Genomic DNA, 22,891 nt, shown 5'->3' with positions numbered 1-22,891 from the left:
TTAAGAGATTCTTAACCTGGGGTGCCTAGGTGGCTCAGTCGGTGGCTCAGTGTCCGACTTTGGCTCAGGTCATGATCTCATGGTTTGTGAGTTTGGGCCCTGTCTCAGGTTCTGTGCTATTAGCACAAAGCCTGATGCCTGCTTTAGATTCTGTGTCTCTTGCTCGCTCTCTCTCTGCCCCTCCCCCACTTATACTATCTCTCTCTCAAAAATAAATAAACATTAAAAAAATTAAAAAAGGAGATTCTTAACCTAATGAAATTAATTTCTAACGATAAGATTTCAGCAATGAAGATGATAATGAAAACTGCTATCATTACATGTGCCCAAACACATTGATCTTTTTTACAAACGAACAAAATAAGGCTTAGAGGTTAGGTATCCTGTCTGCAGTCACACAGCTGCTAGTGACAGAATCAGCTGTGAATAGTACCATCCGATTACAGTCAAGTCTATAGTTCTTGCTTGAGTGGATAGGCAAAGGTACCTAGATGCTTTTCAAAGTTCACTATATAGGCAAGTACCCTCAAGCATAAAGCTAATTCAAAAAATTTCACAATGGAATCTCATCCAGATTTTGCAGATGCAGGAGAAAACAGAGGTTACTAGTTTTGATACTGTCAAAAACAGCAACAACAAAGCAAATCATGATAGTCATTCTTAATCTCACCTAAGAAAATCCAACCTCTCTTTTTATTTTGGATCATGTTTTATTTATCATTCTGAAATATTCTAAAAAATATTAATACAACTTTCAAAGCAACAGCTTGTTTCCAAGTTTTAAATAATTTCCCCTGCCCTCCTCTTTGGCAAGGAAAAACTTTTCACAAACCAGTAAATGAAGTTTCTGAATGTGGCTAGTTTGGTACACAAATCAGAATGCCTCCAAGTGCCCATCATCGCCACCACATCTGGTTTTGGAGTTCCTTCTCTGTGCAGGGGCAACTGAATATATTTTGAAAATACACTGTAAAAACCCTCAATTAAAGTACCAGTCGGTATATGATTAAAGTACCAGTCGGTAAGGTCATTAGCTTGACAAAGGGTAAAGCTAGTGTGACCTAGAGGTGTAGCCCTCTGATTAAGCTGATAAACCTGCCAGTGAACATAAAATTTATCTCTTTATACCATCTTCTCCAAAGGCTCTCAACATTTGGATTCATTTCCATTTCCTAGCAGAAAGGTTTAATCAGACTGGTGTGATTTTTGCAGGTTGGAAGAGGTATTCTGGCTCATTCATTCTCACACAACCAATGCTTATTACATATGTAGTATGTAATATTTTACACACACACACACACACACACACACACACACACACAGCACTAGGAATGCCTTGAAAGCATAGACTCCTCTCAGTGAGAAAGACAAATATTGCAACTGCCTTTCTATTAACACTATGCAAGGGTAGGCACAACGTGCTATGGATGCAAAGAAGGCATATATCACTCGATCTTGGAGTCTAAGGAAAAGCTTCAAAAATGTCACATGTGTACTGACTCAGACAGAAGAATGTGTGGGAAGAAAGGGTCTGTATAGGGAGCATCAGGCAGTATGTACAAAAGACTATGTATGAGGGGACAGTTGAGCACAGCATACAAGGAAGTCATGGTAAGACATAAGAAAGGACTGGAACTCAAATGCCATGCCAAAGTGAGAAGATGCTAGAGAGGGAAGTATTAGTGCCAGGCATCACCAGCCAGATTAAACACTAAGAATCTATGGGGCAAGGATAGGACGGCAACGTATCTCAAAAGCAAGTAAGAATTTATCTGGGATATCTCCTTAGAACAAGCGTTGTTAACTGTAGCTGGTCTGTATGTTCAAACCATGGTATTTGCCTGTCTTTAATAAAAGCATTTATGAATAAACCCTGGACTGTCAATATTCGGTTTGAAAACTGTGGGCAGATCCACATTTTTAGGAACTACATATATTGGTGATAGGCTTGGTACACTAATATTTGATGAGATACATAATGAGTGGAGGTCGGAAAGAAAAGATAAGAGAGAGAGGTGAGCAAGTGGAAGTTTTTGGAAGTGCTGTAAAGGTAACAGAGAAGTCCGGGGTGTCTTATTTATGCAGGCAATTATTCATCTATGGAGCTCTCACTACGTACCTGGCATTATACCACAAATTGGGGCACCAATATGAATATACAACCTCTGCCCTCAAGAGGTATGCAGTCACATTGACAAGATCTATAAATAAAAGTTAAAAAAAAAAAAGAATGTGAAAAAATGTTTCACAAGGTATTACGAGACCTTGGGATAGGGGTGTCTAAATTTAGTTCTAGGAGAGTTGAAGAAAACACAGAGCTGATGCTTGAAGAGAGCTAATGTAAGTTCTTGTCATTGGCACTACTGGCATTTGTTAAAGACGAGGGCTTGTCCTATTTATTATAGGATGATTAGCAGCATCCCCAGCCACTACCTACTAGATACCAAAAGCATACTTCTTCCCACCCACTGCCAGCTGTGACAACCCAAAATATCTCCAGACATTGCCACCTATCCTCTGGGAAGGCAGGAGTGAGGGGGGAACTGCCCTCACTTAAGAACCACTAAGTTAGTGACAACAAAACAGAGTGATAGGATTTATATGGATGGGAAAGAAGATGACTTTGTCATTACTGGTTGCCAAGTTGGTGGTAGCAGTAGTGGGATAAAATTGGGGGCTACATATAAAAGAATGAAACAAAGGCAATGAGAAGGAAAGAAGAAAAAAGTAAAAGAAATTTCTAGCACCAGTAACAGTTTGAGAAAAGTGGTACTATGGCTCTACTAGGTGGAAAAACAAAATGAGTCTTTCTATGAAAGAACATACGAAGCCAGTCATTCTATGAAAAAAAAAAAACCTTTTAAAGTCAGCTGTTTATAAATCAAGGATTACCTGCACTTAAAAAAATGATACTTATTTTAGGACTCCAATAAACAAGTCTTTGACTTACTGCATTTCAAAAAAACAAAACAAGACAAAACACCCAAAATCAAAAAACCTTACATATACTTTTATAAACAAAAAAAGCCTTGGATCGACCTTGATTTGCTTCTCAAAACAGAAAGCAATAATGTTATATAATAACAAATACAGTAAAACCTTGGTTTGTGAGCATAATTTGTTCTGGAAACATGCTTGCAATCCAAAGCACTTGTATATCAAAGTGAATTTCAAGAACCACTGGCTCACTTGTGATCATGTGACATTCAGTGTCACATACTACTTGTATTGCAAGACATCACTCATTTATCAACTTAAAATTGATTAGAAATGTTTGCTCGTCTTGCAGATCACTCGCAGAACAAGTTACTTGCAATCCGAGGTTTTACCTTACTTGTGTTTTCATCTTGGGTATCTGTCAAACTTTTAATAGCCTATACTACCTGCTAAAATAAGGTATTATTATGTAATGGGAGACGAAAGTATGAATTAGTAAATGATATTGTGCTACAGAGACAAATATAAGGCTATAATGCCATTTTAATAATGTCTAAATTAAGATCATCATCATAATATGTAGAGCCATATCTGACAAACTGTAGGAAATGAAAAAGAATAAATGTATTACTTAAAACTAATGAAAACAAATTACCTATTCTTTCTAAAATTCTGATGAACCTCCATAGTTCGAAATTTGGGTATATACTAAGGGGGTGAATCCCTTCTGAAGAAGCAGAGAATAAAGATTAGTGAGAAAAAAATAATTCAAATCCAACCAGAATGGCTTTTGCTAAAGCTAAAAATTGTAACAAAACTACAAAATATTTCTATTAATATTCTGAAAGCTTTAGGGAAAAAGTTGTAAGAGTTCTGATTTCACTTTCTTATCACCATTGACAGCTCAATTATAATAATTAAGATCTGTAATACAACATCAAGTTACACTGGGTATTTTTCTACTTAATATTTTTCAAAGACAAGCAAAACAAATGTGCTACCTTTATCTACACAGTTTCAGGACAAAGAAAGCCCATACATATTTAAATGAGTTTTCATTAACACATTCTACCCATTATACATTTGTAAAATGAGTTCTATTAACAGTCATATCTGTGAGTATAGAGAATATGGAGGATGACCTGTAGAGAAAAAGCAAATAGGATATATGATGTACCTACTGGGGCATCATGATTGTAGTGGGAAGAATACAGAATCTGAAACCAGCCAGAGACCTGCTTTCCTATTTCTAATTTATTTATTTGCTGGAATTGTTTCCTCTGTAATGTAAGAATACTAATGTCAATCTTTTTACTTGTTACTAATATTGAATGAAAAAAACTACATAAAATATACAGTACAGCACTTAGCACATATAAAAGTCTCAATGGGGCATCTGGGTGGTTCGGTTGGTTGGGCGTCCGACTTCAGCTCAGGTCATGATCTTGCAGTCTGTGAGTTCAGGACCTGCATCAGGCTCTATGCTGAGAGCTCAGAGCCTGGAGCCTGCTTTGGATTCTGTCTCCCTCTCTCTCTGCCCCTCCCAGCTCGCACTTTGTCTCTCTTTCTCTCAAAAATAAAAAAAAAATAATAAAAAACATTATATATAAAGTCTCAAAATGTTAGTTACATTTCCTACCCTATTTTCCAATACACAAATGTGTACAGTTCATAATTATATAAGGCTGAAATTTTTGGAACTATCCTGCCAACACCAGTTGAGTTGCCCTATACTTATCATAATTGTACCTTATAAACTCAAATAATTGACCATTTGCATTTCAGTTGCAATTAATATTCACTACTTACAACCTTTCTGAGTTTCACAATGCATACTTCTCATATACCTAATCTCCTACCAAGACTAAGCAATAACAAAGTCAAGAGAATAAAACAAACGGACAAGCTTTTGTGAGCACTGTATTATCCCTACTGAGAACACAGATTTCTCTTCCTTTCCATCACCCTTCCCATGATGCTTTTCACAAAATGGATGTAGTGATCAGTAGCTCTGAAGAATTTCATATTTCTTTAGCCTTATTAAAAAAAAAATCCCATGGGGGCACCTGGGTGGGTCAGTCGGTTAAGCGGCCGACTTCGGCTCAGGTCATGATCTCACGGTCCGTGAGTCCGAGCCCCGCGTCGGGCTCTGTACTGACAGCTCAGAGCCTGGAGCCTGTTTCAGATTCTGTGTCTCCCTCTCTCTGACCCTCCCCTGTTCATGCTCTGTCTCTCTCTGTCTCAAAAATAAATAAACATTAAAAAAAAAAAAAAAATCCCATGAAAAATTTCACAGATCCTGGAAAAAGCCTTCAACTCTACTATTAACAGTACATTTAAAATTAGAACATATTGCCCTGTCCTTCCCAATTCTTTAAGTTGTTTTCTCTGTTGTTGATTTTCCCCCCCAGTACATGCATGTCTTGACTTCCTATTTAGACTGCAAACTTCTCAAAGAAAGAGACTGGTTTTTACTCATTTTTATAGTACAACTCAGTGGAATTGCAGTAAGTGCTCACTACTACAGTGAACTCAATCCTACCCCTAGAGAGAAACAAATATAATTTAAATAGTAGAAGTGACTCCACCTACAATTTACTTAATAAGCAAATACCCCACCAAATAATTTTGCTGCTGGTTTAGTTCTGTTGATCTCTATTCCCAGTTATATCTTGCTGATGTTCACCTTGCTAAGACTGTCTGGGTCTAATATTTAAAAATAGCTATTTTGGAGGGCACCTGGGTGGCTAAGTCAGTTAAGCATCCAACTTTGGCTCAAGTCATGATCTCACAGTTCATGAGTTGGAGCCCCATATCAGCTCTCTGTTGTCAGCACAGAGCCCTTTTCAGATCCTCTCTCCCTCTTTCTCTGCCCCTCCCCTGTTCTCATTCTCTCTCAAAAATAAATATTGGGGTACCTGGATGGCTCAGTCAGCTGAGTGTCCGACTTCAGCTCAGGTCATGATCTCATGGTTCGTGGGTTCAAGTCCCACATTGGGCTCTCTGCTGACAGCTCAGAGCCTGGAGCCTGCTTCTGATTCTGTGTCTCCCTCTCTCTCTGCCCCTCCCCTGTTCATGCTCTGTCTCTCGGCAATAAATAAATGTTAAAAAATAAATAAATAAACAAACAGGTATTTTTCATGCCAAATGTCACCTTGATGAGCATCTGGTGCTCAACAAAGGGTAGTACTCTTCTAATAGTAGACAGAAAACTGGCCAGATTTACCTTATTAAGGAATGGTACATTAGACTCCAACATGGCACCTAATTTGGCAATAAGTATCAATTAATGCAGTTTCAGGGGTAATTCTGCCTATTCACAGTTTTTCATTGTACTCTATCTTTAGAACTATCTCTATTAGTTAAGCCCCTGCTAATTCCCAAATAATAAGCAGCACAAACTCCTCACTGGTGTGCTAAATTTAAAACTATGTATAATATACAATAACATATAGTGATGTTAATCAGACAGGATATATCTAAGTGGGTTATTGTATATGATGTAGAACAAGTACAACTTATTTTGAGAAGAGATATAGGATACAATGTCTACTCAACACCCAAGAAAGGTGGTAATTACTGTAATGTCATAACAAAATCTTTAACCTTGTCAAATGTGAATGCAGAGAAGTTGAAAACTAATGGTCTAAAGTATAACTCTGTTCAATAAACACCTACTGAATGAACCAAGGAATTAATAACCAAAATATATTTTTTCTAGGGTTATATCTTTCCTCCACAGTCTACCTAAAATGATCTGTAGAAAGAGTTTAACAGAAAACCTAGAAAGACAAAAATGGCTAAAATCTAATTCTCTCTTTTCTGGATATACAGCAATATAGGAAGATTAAATTTTATGATGAAAAGTTATTTGTTAGTAAAAGGCAAAAATACGATAGCACTGTTCCAAAGGGGTGCCCATTACATGCCAGGAAAAAGTGAGGGGAATAAGAAAATATTAGACAAGTGTAAGGCAGTTTCAGTTTGAAACATCCACAACATCCAGAGACTGATCATGTTTTGTTTTATTAGTTGGTTATTTCTGTATTTTTGACCAAAACACAAACATTCACTTAACTGTTAAGAGTTAATCTTAATTTTCAATCAAGAAATTTAATGGTTATGCTATTCCAAGTATTATGCTAAGTACCAAAGAAACTAAGATACCAAAGAAACAAGATCAACTAGGACAACCCTGTCTATAAGATGCTCATAGTTTATGGACTTCAAGCTGTATTGCAAAGCTGTAATCATCAAGACAGTATGGTACTGGCACAAGAACAGGCACTCAGATCAATGGAACAGAACAGAGAACCCAGAAGTGGACCCACAAACGTATGGCCAACTAATCTTTGACAAAGCAGGAAAGAATATCCAATCCAATGGAATAAAGATAGTCTCTTCAGCAAGTGATGCTGGGAAAAGTGGACAGCAACATGCAGAAAAATGAACCTGGACCACTTTCTTACACCATACACAAAAATAAACTCAAAATGGATGAAACACCTAAATGTAAGGCAGGAAGCCATCAAACTCCTCAAGGAGAAAGCAGGCAAAAACCTCTTTGAGCTTGGCCGCAGCAACTTCTTACTCAACACGTCTCCAGAGGCAAGGGAAACAAAAGCAAAAATGAACTATTGGGACCTCACCAAAATAAAAAGCTTCTGCACAGCGAAGGAAACCATAAGCAAAACTAAAAGGCAACTGACAGAATGGGAGAAGATATTTGCAAACGACATATCAGATAAAGGGTTAGTATCCAAAATCTATAAAGAACTTATCAAACTCAACACCCAAAAAACAAATAATCAGTGAAGAAATGGGCAAAAGACATGAATAGACACTTCTCCAGAGAAGACATCCAGATGGCCAACTGACACATGAAAAAATGCTCAACATCACTCACCATCAGGGAAATACAAATCAAAACCACAATAAGATACCACCTCACACCTGTCGGAATGGCTAACATTAACAACTCAGGCAACAACAGATGTTGACGAGGATGTGGAGAAAGAGGATCTCCTACTGCTGGTAGGAAAGCAAGCTGGTGCAGCCACTCTGGAAAACAGTATGGAGATTCCTCAAAAAATTAAAAATAGAACTACCCTACGACCCAGCAATTGTACTACTAGGTATTTATCCAAGGGATACAGGTATGCTGTTTCGAAGGGGCACATGCACCCCAATGTTTATAGCAGCACTATCAACAATAGCCAAAGCATGCAAAGAGCCCAAATGTCCATTGATGAATGAATGGATAAAGAAGATGTGGTGTGTGTATATATATATATACAATACAGTATCACTTGGCTATCAAAAAGAATGAAATCTTACCATTCGCAACTACGTGGATGGAACTAGAGGGTATTATTCTAAGCGAAATTAGTCAGTCAGAGAAAGACAAATATTATATGACCTCACTCATATGAGGACTTTAAGAGACAAAACAGATGAACATAAGGGAAGGAAAGCAAAAATAATAAAAAACAGGGAGGGGGACAAAACATAAGAGACTCTTAAATATGGAGAACAAACAGAGGGTTACTGAGGGGTTGTGGGAGGGGGGATGGGCTAAATGGGTAAGGGGCATTAAGGAATCTACTCCTGAAATCATTGTTGTACTATATGCTAACTAACTTGGATGTAAATTTTAAAAATAAATTAAATAATAAAAAAAAGATGCTCATAGTTTAGTCAGAAGCCTATCGACAAGAGAAGAGCTTACACTTGTGTGTGTTTCTGTTTTTCTTAAAATTAGGACAGTCATAAACTTTTTTACCTTGTATTAGAAGTAATCTGGTGTATTGTTTCCTCTATTAGACTATAAACTTCTTCTAAGGCAATGCATGTATTGGAATGATGTTAAACCTTAAATTAAAAAAATAATTATGACAAATTTTTAAAATTATAGCAATTTTTAAAGTCTTGACATGTTCGGATTCCATGCCATAAAATATTTTAGGTGATATGTAAAGAACAAATCTTTTAAAAACAAATGACTCATCCAATTAGACCCTATTTAACAATGACTTTTAAAGAATGTAAAGAGAAAGTCGTTAAAAAAAAAAAAAAAGAATAGAAAACCCACACCCTCTTTAAAACCTGTCATCCTGGTTTCCAAAACTACATGCATTAGAGCTTCTACCTAAAAAGGTTGACACATCCCTTTGGACACTTCCTTAGACATTCAAGGAAAACCTGGCATAAACTTCTGTGACAGACATGAAACTGGCATGGAACACTACCTGGCAAGAGAAATTAGAACATGGGAGGTTTGATAGAAACCCAAGGAGTCACTTGATCATACTACAGAGGGAAAAATTCAAAGCAGATATTTCCTACATCACAGTTCATGGAGTCCTATCACCTATATGAATAAGAAACAAACATCAAATAAAAAACCCTCCATCCAAAGATGAAAGAATACTCAAGGACAAAAGAGGGGGAAAAGTTTCTCATAACATACTAGTTTATCACCTACCTGGAAAAATCTGCTTTATGGTGTTTGTTTTTTACTAAATATATACTAAAATATATACTAAATATATACAAGTATTCCAATACAAAATATTCCAATATGAAAAGAAATATTCTCAACAAAACATATAGTCTATTTTTGTCTTCCCTTGGTTTTATTATTACAAAAGGACAGAAAATAGTGGGATGTACAAAGTGGCAATGATATCACCTCCCACATTTGCTGCTGCAAACTCAGAGGCATACCTGGTAACACTCTCAATGTCAGAGTTATGGAGAAGAGCTCTTAATTCTAACATTTCTGGTTATAATTTTTAGTTCTCTATTTGATTTGTTCATACATTAAGGAAGTAAAAAGAGTACCTTTTTAAAAAAATTTTTGTTTTATGTTTATTTATTTTTGAGAGCAAGAGAGGCAGAGCATGAGCAGGGGAGGGGCAGAGATAGAGGGAGACACAGAATCTGAAGCAGGCTCCAGGCTCTGAGCTGTCAGCACAGAGCCCGATGTGGAGCTCGAACTTACGAATTGTGAATTCATGACTTGAGCTGGTCGGGACACTTAACTGACTGAGCCACCCAGGTGCCCCTAGAGCACTTTAAAAGTAGCCTCAGATTTATTATATATATAATTTTAATTTTAGGTTTTATAAAGGATACAGGACAGAATAGGAAGGATGGAAAGAGGAAAAGTAGAATTAGATTCCATATACAACCTGATTAATCTATCACTGTAGGGGTGCCTGGGTGGCTCAGTCGGTTAAACGTCCGACTTCAACTCAGGTCACGATCTCGCACTCTGTGAGTTCGAGCCCCGCGTCGGGCTCTGCACTGATGGCTCAGAGCCTGGAGCCTGCTTCTGATTCTGTGTCTCCTTCTCTTTCTGCCCCTCCCCCGTTCATGCTCTGTCTCTCTCTGCCTCAAAAACAAATAAACGTTAAAAAAAATTTTAAAAAAAATCTATCACTGTAAAAGTGGGGGCATTAGGGGCGCCTGGGTGGCTCAGTTGGGCGTCCGACTTCAGTTCAGGTCATGATCTCGCAGTCTGTGCATTCGAGTCCCGCATCGGACTCTGTGCTGACAGTTCAGAGCCTGGAGCCTGTTTCAGATTCTGTGTCTCCCTCTCTCTCTGACCCTCCCCCGTTCATGGTCTGTTTCCCTCTGTCTCAAAAATAAATAAACGTAAACAAAAAAAATTTTTGGGGGGGGATTAATTATTTACTGGAGGTCCTATTAATACAAACCAGTATTTTTGGCTTTTGTTTTGACATCACTCCTAACTCATTTTCAATTATTCAGTATTGAAACCTGAAGACCTAACTGCATAGCACATGTGTCTGGTATTTCTGGATGATGTAGCAATCAAAATCAGCACCAAGGTGCCTGGGTGGCTCAGTCGGTTAAGCGTCTGACTTCGGCTCAGGTCACGATCTCACGGTCCGTGAGTTCGAGCCCCACGTCCGGCTCTGTGCTGACAGCTCAGAACCTGGAGCCTATTTCAGATTCTGTGTCTCCCTCTCTCTCTGACCCTCCCCCGTTCATGCTCTGTCTCTCTCTGTCTCAAAAATAAATAAACGTTAAAAAAAAAAAAATTAAAAAAAAAAAAATCAGCACCAAAACTCAAAAGTTCCAGAAGTAGCTGATTATTTGGAGATGGGCTAGCAACAAAATATGTTACAGAGGGGTGTGTGCATGCATATGAATATTTGGGAAGATGTCTTAACCTGAGCATTTCAATGAGACCATATTCATCTTAATTAACCAGTATAATATTCTCTTGTAAAAAATAAAGCCTTACTATTAATAAAAACATGAAAAATCAGTGGGTTTACTAGGAGGCAGCAGGGAAATAAAGGTGAGAAACATGATTTTGTGTTTCTTCATTCTTTATGGGATTGAAACAGCACTGCCTCAGGGGCTGGTAGTGTGCTGTCTTTCATTACAAAAACAAATACACATTTTGAGCATCTGAAACTGATCAAAATATTAATTAAGTGATGCTTCCAAAAAGAAAGAAATTAGGTCAGGGACTCCTTGGTGGTCCAGTTGATTAAGCGTCCAACTCTTGATGTCGGCTCAGGTCATGATCTCACAGTTATTGGGATCGAGTCCCTCGTCTGGCTCTGTGCTGACAGTGTAGAGCATGCTTAGCATTTCAATCTCCCCTTCTCTCTGTCCCTCCCGGATGCACGCATGGACTCACTCACTCACTCTCTCTCTCTCTCTCTCTCTCTCTCAAAATAAATAAATAAACATTAAAAAAAATAAACTGAAAGAAAGGTCAGTTTGAAATTCTGCTTTAAAATCTAAAAAAGGTATTACTTTTAAAATGTTAGCTCCAGGGGCGCCTGGGTGGCTCAGTTGGTTAAGCGGCCGACTTCGGCTCAGGTCATGATCTCACGGTCCGTGAGTTCGAGCCCCGTGTCGGGCTCTGTGCTGACAGCTCAGAGCCTGGAGCCTGTTTCAGATTCTGTGTCTCCCTCTCTCTCTCTCTGACCCTCCCCCGTTCATGCTCTGTCTCTCTCTGTCTCAAAAATAAATAAACGTTAAAAAAAAATTAAAAAAAAATAAAAATAAAATAAAATGTTAGCTCCATTTTTTATTTGAAATACTGAGGCAGATAGTTTTAAAAAGCTAGGTTTAAATATTATTAATAAACATAATTATTTATGTTTTCACAGGACACTACAAGATTTTTCTACACTAATAATTTTTTTTAAATATCTTTTAAAGGAGGCTGCCATAGTCACTCATTTCTTACCTTCGTAATTTCTCGATCAAGAGGATTACATTGGCTAAGCCCTTCCTTTTGCCCTTTGTAAAATGCATTACTTTTTTTTTGAGAGAGAGAGAGAGAGAACCAGCAGGTAAGGAGCAGAGAAAGGGGGATAGAGGATTCAAAGTGGGCTCTGCGCTGACAGCAGAGAGCCTGAGGCAGGGCTCAAACCCACAAACCATGAGATCATGACCTGAGCTAAAGTCAGATAGATGCCGAAGTGACTGAGCCACCCAGGCACCTCATGCATTACATTTCTATCTTTTTCACCAAATCTTAGTAATATCTAAAGCAGAATAGACTTAATCAATGGTGGAGGAAATAACAATGAAGCAAAAAGCACACAAAACAGCAAAACCTAATCAATGTAATTCCATGTATTAAAGGCCTTAAAAGGGCCTTTATTTTACTAATAAAAACAAATAATTTTTGAAGTTTAGTTAATATACAGTGTTATGTTAGTTTGAGGCGTAGAATATAGTGATTCACACTTCCATACAACACCAGTTACTCATCAGAACAAGTGCAGTCCTTAATCTCTATCACCTATTTCACCCATTCTCCACCCACTTCCCTTCTGGTAGCCATCAGTTTGTTCTCTATAGTTAAGAGGCTGTTTCTTAATTTGCCTCTCTGTGTTTTTTTTCCTCTTTGATAGTTTGTTTTGTTTCTTAAATTCTACATATGAATGAAATCATATGCTATTTGCCTCTCCATGACTGACTTACTGCACTTAGTGGAATACTCTTTAGCTCTATCCATTTAATTGCAAATGGAAAGATTTCATTTTTTTAATGGCCGAGTAATACTCCATTCCATATATATACACCACATCTTCTTTTTGTTTTCTCAGATCTAGGGTTAGTATTAGGGCTAGGGCTAGAGTTAAGATTAGGGTTAGGATAAGACAAGGGTGAGGGTATGTGCTTTGTATTTTGCAGTTCAGAGAAGACTCCAGAGAGTTAGGGTTAGGGTTAGGGGTGAGCGGTTAGGGCTATAGGCAGGGTTAGGGTTATGGTTTGTGCTTGGTATCCTGCACAGGGACCCTTCAGACTTTGGGGTAAGAATAGACATGGCAGTGATCTATGAAGCTGAAGAAGGCAGGAGATTTGGGGCTCTAAAACCTCTTAAAAATTTTTTTTAATGTTTGTTTATTTTTGAAAGGGAGAGACAGAGGCGTGAACAGGGGAGGGGTAGAGACAGAGGGAGACACAGAATCTGAAACCAGCTCCAGGCTGTGAGCTGTCAGCCCAGAGCCCGACTCAGGGCTCAAAAAACTCTTTATTTCTTTTTTATTTATTTATTTATTTTTTTTTTTTCAAAAAACTCTTTAAATAAGGGCGCCTAGGTTGCTCAGTCGGTTGAATGTCCGACTTTGGCTCAGGTCATGATCTTGTGGTTCGTGAGTCCCAGCCCTGTGTCAGGTTCTGTGCTGACAACTCAGAGCCTGGAGCCTGCTTCAGATTCTTTCTTTCTTCCCCTTCACCACTTGCCTGGTGTCTCTCTCAAAAATAAACAAACATTAAAAAAAAATTTCTTTAACCCCTTAAATAGAAACAAATTTTTAAAAATTCATTTAACTGAGTCCTTCAAAAACAGTTATTAAAGAATTTCTGTTAAAGCCAAAAGCTGTGACCAATAATGTAAAACAGAACACAGAAGCAGATGAGTTCATTCGAACAACACATGGATTTGTTCTCCTCTGGGAATTGGAACAGAAACTTCAACAGTGGGTAGGCATGAAAGCCTTTACTGCAAATATTCAACAATTTCTCCATTATATAAGGAGTGCAAACAGTGTGCACATCAGTTAGTATCTATTTTTTGCAAAGCCACTGAAATCCTTTACCACTGGATAGCAATAATAGATTTATTAGCTAAAGGACTTTATTAAAGTCACTTAAAATTATGACTCTCAATAGTTTATAAAATCACCCAACAGGTACAGTGATAGACAGGTGTAGACTAGGGCACAGAAAAGCAGAGTTTGGATTCATATCATGTATTTGAGGATACTTTCACTTAAGGGTATGACTTCATTAAGACTGTAGGCGCTGAGTCCACATGCCCTCAAACAAGTAGTTCTTTATTTATAGGATGCAAAAAAGATTCACAGACAGTAAAATCTACCTCCTATAAGCATCAGAAGGAGGCAGAAGGGAGGGAAGCAAGAACATACAGAAGAGGATGTAGGTCAGAACAGCAGGTATAGGGTCCAAATGAAAAAGGGATGGAGTACTATTGTGGATGAGTAAAACAAGGTCTCTAAACACTCTCCAGGTAAAGACGCTGCCTGAGTAATAATGAAGCCCATACTGGCACCACACTTTGAAATAAACGACCTGCTAAACAGGAGATTTATGCTGCCCCTCTCCCCATTCATTCTCTCCTCTTCGTTCACACTGGAGAGGCATTTTATTCAACTGTTCTCCCCAATTCCCTCTTACGACTATGAAATGACTTTGCAGTCTGTGGCAAAGCCACAGAGCATGACCAACTGATACTAGAATTTACTTCCATAAAGTAGATAAATGGGTCCCCAAACCAAATATTTAGTATGAACCCATTATTTTAAAAAAAGATTTAAAAATGCCTTATTTTAAAATCTTACTTAAAAGACCATATATATGTGCATATATACACAAATACATACATATATATGCACACACATATATACACATACAAGTATATACTATATATATCAATACATATATTTTTATATTTATATAAGAAAAATGAGAACATATCTACCCAGTGGTGTGCTGGAGCCAGCTCAAACAAATTTTCAGAAATTTTGCAGGCCAGTTGTTAGACATAGCCATTATTAAAAATTACAGGGGTTGGGGCGCCTGGGTGGCTCAGTCGGTTAAGCAGCCGGCTTCGGCTCAGGTCATGATCTCGCGGTCCGTGAGTTCGAGCCCCGCGTCAGGCTCTGTGCTGACAGCTCAGAGCCTGGAGCCTGTTTCAGATTCTGTATCTCCCTCTCTCTGACCCTCCCCCATTCATGCTTTGTCTCTCTCTGTCTCAAAAATAAATAAACATTAAAAAAAAAAAATTTAAAAATTACAGGGGTGCCTCGGTGGCTCAGTTGGTTGAGTGTCTGAATTTTGATTTCAGCTCAGGTCATCTCATGGTTTGTGAGATCAAGCCCCACGTTGGGCACTGACAGCATGGAGCCTGCTTGGGATTCTTTCTCCCTCTCTCCCTGGCCCTTTCCCACTTGCATGTGTGCTGTGTCTCTCTCTTTCTCCCTAAAAATAAATAAATAAACTTTAAAAAATGTATAAACTGGGGCACCAGCCTGGCTCGGTTGGCAAAGCAGACGACTCAGTTGCAAGTTCAAGCCCCATGATGGCTGTAGAGATTACTTTAAAAAAAATTACTAAACTAAAAAAAAATTACTAAAGATTACTTAAAAAAACCCTTAGAAATATTATATAAACTTATGATTAATAAATCACATAAAAACAAAGGTAATAAATACTTAAAGCTTATTTCCTAGTTATTTTACCACATGTGACTATTATTTATGCTTGAGATTATTTATGCCTATTATGTCTGTATGGTGAAAACACTATATAGAGATGTGATTCCCCAGAGTCCTAGAGCAAATAGTAACTGGCACATAACTTCAAAACAAAAGGAAAGCTATATATTTCACAAATCTCTAGTGCTCCTGCATAAAATAAAAAAACAAGGAGTTAATAACCAAATTAAGTGAACATAAACATTTAGAATTTAAAAATCATTCATGTAACTATTATTTTCTTTGTGTATCCTGTGTTCCAGGGGTTCTCCTAGGTGCTGGGGAACAAGAGTAAAAAAGATGAGTCCCTGCATTCTGAGAGCTTCCAGTTAAGTGGAGAAGACAGGAAAGTAAACAGGCAATTTGTTTTTAAGTGTAAAATTTTAGTACAAATTAGGAAATGTGGAAAGATACCCAAGGATATCTGGAATCTTTAAAACATATTATCACAGATCTAGAACTAATCACGAACATCAATGCAAATGAAATACAACTGACAGAGAGTAAAATATAATCAAATTTAAACAAATAATAAAATAGATTCTCAGTGGCAAGACTGCACAGATATGAATAGTAACATTTACCTGCTTGCAGCACCCAAAGCCAGAGTCACTCCTCAAACGCCTAGCTAGTCTGGTGTTGGCATTTTTAGAACTGGCTTGGCATGATGTTCCAGTCCTAAATCAAACTTCTGGTGGCACTCAAGATCATCCTGCTTACACCTATGACTAATGGCTGTCCCCTTAAGAATGTCAATAAGATATGCAAGTTGTTTCTGGGCAATGGCCCTTCCTGTTATAAGAATTCCCAATAATGGAAATCAACCGAAATGAATGTGTATATGGATAGGTGGATGGGCAGGTAGGCAGGTGGACAGACAGACAGGCAGATGAATAAGATGGATAAACTTTTTTCATAACAGCCTTCTTTCAAAAGAGAAGATACATAATTTAGTAACTTGTACTCTCTGTACTCCCACCTATCTATCTAGGTAGCAAATATTCATCTTATTTTGTTAATGGAGTGTGAGAGAGATGAACACCCTTCTAAACAATTGAAGCTGGTGTAATAAAGGTACACATTTTGCTTCCAAACAAATACCCTGTTAAAAGTGGGGCTACAATTTTCCTAGGAGAGATATACAGCTCTTTCAGGCTGAGTTGAATCCAGTCAGATGATAGTTGGGATTTTTTGTGGAATTTGGAAAGAAGAAGAAAGAGAAGATGGAGATAAGAGTAGAGGAAATGTAGCTTTTGGTGGTAGGGTTAGAATCTAAGACATGATTCCAATCTCTACTCCAAATTCATTCTCATTCCCACAAGCCACAACCCTGACACCAAGGGTCTAAGAAAGACTGGGTGGAATTCCCATGAAAGGACAGTCAACAACAGCAGCAACTGTTCCCCCATCATCACCACCAGCAATGTGGAACAAGTCAGCTGATGCGGAACAATCCTGGCCCAAGTGGGGTAACAGGTCTACCAGATGATTTCAGCAGCCTGAGAAGACAAGTGTGTGAAGATAACCAACACACAAATACAAATCAGTAAAGTTTTCTCTAGCTCACAAGTAGCCTCAAAAAGGAATACATTTCAAAAAAAAAAAAAAAAAAAAGGAATACATTTCAGAGTTCATCAGATTTGTAGATGTTTCTAGTTCTCCTCTCAAATCAGGAAATATTGATTCATCATCTGTTCTGTATCAAACCTGGAGACACGAAGATGAACAACCACTTCAAGGTGGGGACCTGGACTTAGAAACATATCACTATAAACTATAATACTAGATGATCTGTGCCCCGGCAAGAATTATGCTAAAGTAATTAGGAAGGAATCTTCAGTTTGTTCATTTTATCTCTGTGATATCAAAATGTTTCAAATAGTAACTTTGGTCCCAATTTAAAAGTTTAACAGAAAGATTGTACTATACTCCCTTTTAATTCTAACATTTCATAAGAGTTTGTTTTCAAGTTGAGACTTTCTATAGGAACAATGACCTTTCTCTTACTGAAGTAATTCAGGCTTGATTATTTTATCTTATACTATCTGATGAAGCAAAACGAAAGCTGGTCGCTTTGCAAATATTGAATTGCTGCAACTTATTTTGTCATGGTAATTTTGTTTTTTGCAAGAGGGTCTTTTTTAAATTGTAAAATCTTGTAATAGTTTTAGATTTACGGAAATGTTGAGTTTCCTTATACCCCTATTGTTCACATCTTAAATCAATATGTTACGTTTGTCACAATTATGTATGTGTTTTTATTTATTTATTTTTTTGATGATTAGATCATCCCTTTATTTATTTATTTTTTTTAAAATATGGAACGCTTCACGAATTTGCGTGTCATCCTTGTGCAGGGGCCATGCTAATCTTCTCTGTATCGTTCCAATTTTAGTATATGTGCTGCCGAAGTGAGCACTATGTATCTATTTTTAAACATTCTGGTCTTGTAAACTCTACTTTTCCATGTTTTATTTGTAACAGATTATAGAAGGTACTAGAAAAGATCCCCCACAGGAATTGGTGGAACATTGAACTATAAACACTGAGTGACAGCATTATTCTCCGGAACAATAAAAACACTGTCAAAACCCAAATATTTCTTCTCAAGGTGAAGTCATGTCCAAACTGAGGTAAGGTCAAGCAGGCCTATTCATGGAGCTGACCACTTTGACTATCTCCATATAAAGACAGAATATTTGGGGTGGTGTTTTACAAAAAAACAGAATTTACTAGTAAAAGGAAGAAAAATTCAGGAGACAAGAAGACTGCTATCCTTAATTGAGTTTAAAGTAAATCAGGATGGGGTGAAATTTCTGTAGATTTATTTTACACAGTTCCAATTCCTTTGATTTAGCATAAACTACTTCAGTGCCTAGCAAAGTGCTTATCACACACAACTATTTGTTGAATATAAGTGAATCCCACTTTCAAGTATGTCATTGTACAGAAACCCCAATACATCTGTTTAGCATCAAATTTGCATTCATCAGTATTTCATGGAGATGTTATTTAAGTCACAATTCTTCCAACATCAGACCTAACAGAAATCCAAGTTGTGGTTTCCCCTCAGGCTTAAGCAGAACAAATCTATGGGAGATCTGAAGGCTATATTCTCAGCAATTACTATTTAAAAATCATAAAGGGTAGTATTTTATTTAAATACTGAGATCAAGGGGCACCATGGTGGCTCAATAGGTTGAGCATCCAACTCTTGATTTAGGGCCAGGTCATGAACTAAGGGTTGAGGGATCAAGTCCTGCATCGGGCTCCACACTGAGCATGGATCCTGCTTAAGATTCTCTCTCTCTCTCTTTCTCTCTCTCTCTCTCTCTCTCTCTCTCTCTCTCTCTGTCTGTCTCTCTGTCTCTCAATAAAATAAAATAAGGGGCGCCTGGGTGGCTCAGTTGGTTGAGCGTCTGATTTCAGGTCAGGTCATGGTCTCATGGTTTGTGGGTTCAAGCCCCTTGTCAGTCTCTGTGCTGACAGCTAGAGCCTAGATCCTGCTTCAGATTCTGTGTCTTCCTCTTTTTTTGCCTCTCCCCTGCTTGTGCTCTGTCTCTCTCAAAAACAAACAAACATTAAAAAAAATTTTTTTAATGAATAGCATAAAACAAAACAAAACACTGAGATCAAGTCTCTTTATGTGAGTAGAGGGCCAAAGAGAAGAGGGAAGAGGTGACCTACCCTTGTACAGAAAGCATCCGTTACATTGAGGCTACAAGTAAATTTGTGAAGAATGAAGGGCTCAGGACCAAGGATCCATTTGATAGGGGTCAGACACAGTGAGTGAACTGTGTGAAGAGTTTGGAGGTCTGAGGCATGTTCGGTCTCAGCCCTGCCACTACTCACTTGTGAGCATAATCACATCACTTGATGCCAGTCTCCACATCTATATTATTGGGTTGAATGATCTCTATTTTACTCACTACCCTAAAATTTCTTAAATATCAAACAAAAAACTCCAAGATCCCAATTCAAATTCTACTTAATAAGAATCAATCACTTAATCCAACTGTAGTAAGATGAGCTGGACTTGATAACAGATCCACTCTGATAGTAACAACAGCCAACCTGAATGAGCACTGTTGTAATACCTCACATCTTTCAACTCACTTGATCCACATATCCAAGGCTAAAAGAAGGTACTATTATATCACAAATTTACTGATGGAAAAAAGGTTTATGTAATTTAAATGACCAAGGTCTCACAACTTGTGAGTGATGAAGCCAAGATTTGATTTGAATTCGGACAGTCTGGCTCCAGAGCCTGAGTTCTTAGCTACTATGCTTCACTGTCTCACAAAAAGGTCACCTACAGGCACATGTTGAAATACAACACACAAAAACACTTACGTAAGAATTGTGAATTAGTTACCAAGGACCCTTGAAAACCTGCTTTTTTTCATTGAATATCCCATGGCTGGAAGATTAAATCAGAAGCAATAGTAGGGGAAGGGGGAAGGTGTCTTGAATTCAAAAGTATTAGAAAATGATTTAAGACTTTCATCACTCCTGGGATATATTAATATATAATATATCAAGGAGTATATGCAAATAGATTCCTGGGCCTGGATGTATTTTGTGTTGTTTTAGGAGATCCCATAGTAAAGAATTTTTTTGTTTTTGTTCTTCCTTTTGCGGGTGGAACAAGACAAAAACAATAGAGGCTTCTATTCACTAAGGCACAGATCTGGTGTCACTGTTCATAAGACTAGCAATACATTTCCCTCTTCACATAATATATTATATGGGATTTGGTTTATACATAAATACTCTAAAGTTCTACTCTGCTCTGTTTTTTAAATATATTCATGGTACCCTAACCTATGTGGAAATAAATCCTAGAATCAAGGCTATAGTCCCAAAGCCAATGTATGTTAACTATGTAGTTTTCATTTCTTTTTTTTTTTTTTTAAGTTTATTTATTTTAAGAGAGTGCAAGTGAGGAAGGGGCAGAGAGAGAGAGGGAGAAAGAGAGAGAGAATCCCAAGTGGGCTCCACACTGACCATGTGATGCAGGGCTCAAGCTTACAAACCGTGAGATCATGACCTAAGCTGAAATCAAGAGTCAGATACTTAACCAACTGAGCCCCCTAGGCCCCCCTGTAATTTTACCTTCTAAGTTACAATACTGTTAAGATTTTTTTCTAAATTTTTAAAAGTTTATGTTTAATTTCAAAGACAAAGCAAGCAGGGTAGGGGCAGAGAAAGAGATGGGAGAGAGAGAATCCCAAGCTGGCTTCACACTGTCAGCACAGAGCCCAATGCGGGGCTTGAATTCACGAACCGTGAGATCATGACCTGAGCCAAAACCGAGAATCGGATGCTTAACCAATTGAGCCACCCTCATTTTTTTACTAATGGTATTATGTTATCTTGTGAGGTTAAAAGCAACTGAACTCCTTTAAACTCAAATAAGAGGTTTTAATTATGAGGACATAAGGTTACCTTGGGAATTCCCACAAATAGGAAGTAGAGCTGGACTTCACACAACACTGGAAACAAGGCAGCTTCTTGCACAAGCTCTCATTTTTCCTTTACTTTCTCTCAAGACCACACCACCTCTGCTTCACTCTTCAAATCTCCTGCTAGAGTTGGACACGTCACCATACATTCCAGTATTCATCAGTACGTATGTCCCACCAAGCCCAAATCTAAGTTATTTTCAAGGTCCAGAAATCCTGTCTCTCACCTCTGTCTCTGGTTTAAAATTTCAAGAGAAACAACTTGATTATCACAGCATATAGGTCAGAAGTCTATCAGCTATGGCCAAATGGAGCAAGGCCATGTGGAAACATGGTCACAGGTGTCTATCCTTGATCTGGGAGGCAGTTCTCAGAGAGGCAGGCAAGGGCACCCTGCACTGCAACCACAGAAGACTTAGTAGTACTGCATTATCACCCTACTGTGTTAAGAGCAGATACCAGACAGATCAGATGTCAGTTTACGTTCCTGTGTAGAATCCTGCCATGACCAGGCACCCTGGCTCTAGGAGAAAGAATCCTTTAGGATCATGAATAATGCAACTGCACAGTTACTTACGACAAAACAGACCAAACATGTCAAACAGATCAGAAAGAACTTCTGGGTTATGCTATACACTTGAAGAGTGCTGAACTTGAAAAGCAGAAAACACAATGAACCTCATATCCAAGTGGGCTTCTTCTGCTTAACTGAGGTCCAAACCAACTGTGATGGCCAGTTTTATGTGTCAGCTAGACTAGGCTATACAGTCCCCAGCTATTCGAACACTAATTTACATGCTGCTGTGTAGGTATTGTGTACGATGTGGTTAAAGCTCATCATCAGGTAACTTTAAGTATGGGAAATTACCCTAGATAATCTGAGTGGGCCTGATTCAGCTGAGACACCTTAAGAGCAAAACTAAGGCTTCTCTGAAGAAAAACTCCTGCCTGAGGATAGCAACTTCAGTCTATGTACCTCAAGTTCCAGCCTGCCCTTCGGGGTGATCTACTCTATGGATTTCTGACTTGCCTAGCCAGCCTCCACAATCACACAAGTCAATTATCTGCAACAAATCTCTTAATATACACCTCCTATTGGTTCTGTTTCTTTGATTGAATGCTAACTGATATAGCAACCAAATAATCATTATAATAACCCTAGAAAACAGGTATTATTATTAGGCTCATGAATAGATGAGGAAACTAATGTACAGGAAAATAAGAAACTGCCCAAGGGAACCCAGCTACTAGATGGGGAAGCTGGATTCCAATTCAGGCAGGACTGATGTTTGAACCCAAACACATTATCTTCTATTCCACAGTCTTTCTGAACGATTCTGCCAGCATGAGTGAGCAGAGCCTAAACAGCTAAAAAAAGTATTTTTAAAAATTCATTTTGAATTACCCTAAAGAGTTCCCCAAACTTGAGCCCAGACAGTCCCAATTTCAAATACAGGCTCAAGGGACACACGCTGATGTTGATGCCTCAAATCCAGGTAATCTGAGTCCTGAATACCCTTGGATGGGTCTCTGAAACCCTCTGGGTAAGAGGATCTCCAGAGGCTGTGAATTTGTACGACACTCCTTTGGAAAGCATTGTTTTGGGCCTAAAATAAAGCTTACCAAAAAAAAAATGGGTCATGGCTAACAAATCTGGGTATCCTAACATAAAAATGAGTTAAATTGAAAGAAACAAAATTCTTATTC

General features: G+C 38.0%; 1 protein-coding gene and 1 non-coding gene across 3 annotated transcripts in view; both read right to left on the bottom strand.

Moving 5' to 3' along the window:
- The window catches only part of SH3D19 (SH3 domain containing 19), a 186,525-nt gene that overhangs the window by 60,751 nt on the left and 102,883 nt on the right, over window positions 1–22,891 (bottom strand). The gene's annotated exons all lie outside the window — the stretch shown is intronic.
- On the bottom strand, window positions 18,029–18,135 carry LOC122218733. The gene has a single exon (XR_006202066.1). It is a non-coding gene; the product is annotated as a U6 spliceosomal RNA (small nuclear RNA).

Source organism: Panthera leo, chromosome B1, assembly GCF_018350215.1.
Source record: "Panthera leo isolate Ple1 chromosome B1, P.leo_Ple1_pat1.1, whole genome shotgun sequence".
In the NCBI taxonomy this organism is placed as follows: Eukaryota; Metazoa; Chordata; class Mammalia; order Carnivora; family Felidae; genus Panthera; species Panthera leo.
The sequence above is the reverse complement of the archived record's forward strand: the minus strand, read 5'-3'. Positions and strand labels throughout refer to the sequence as shown.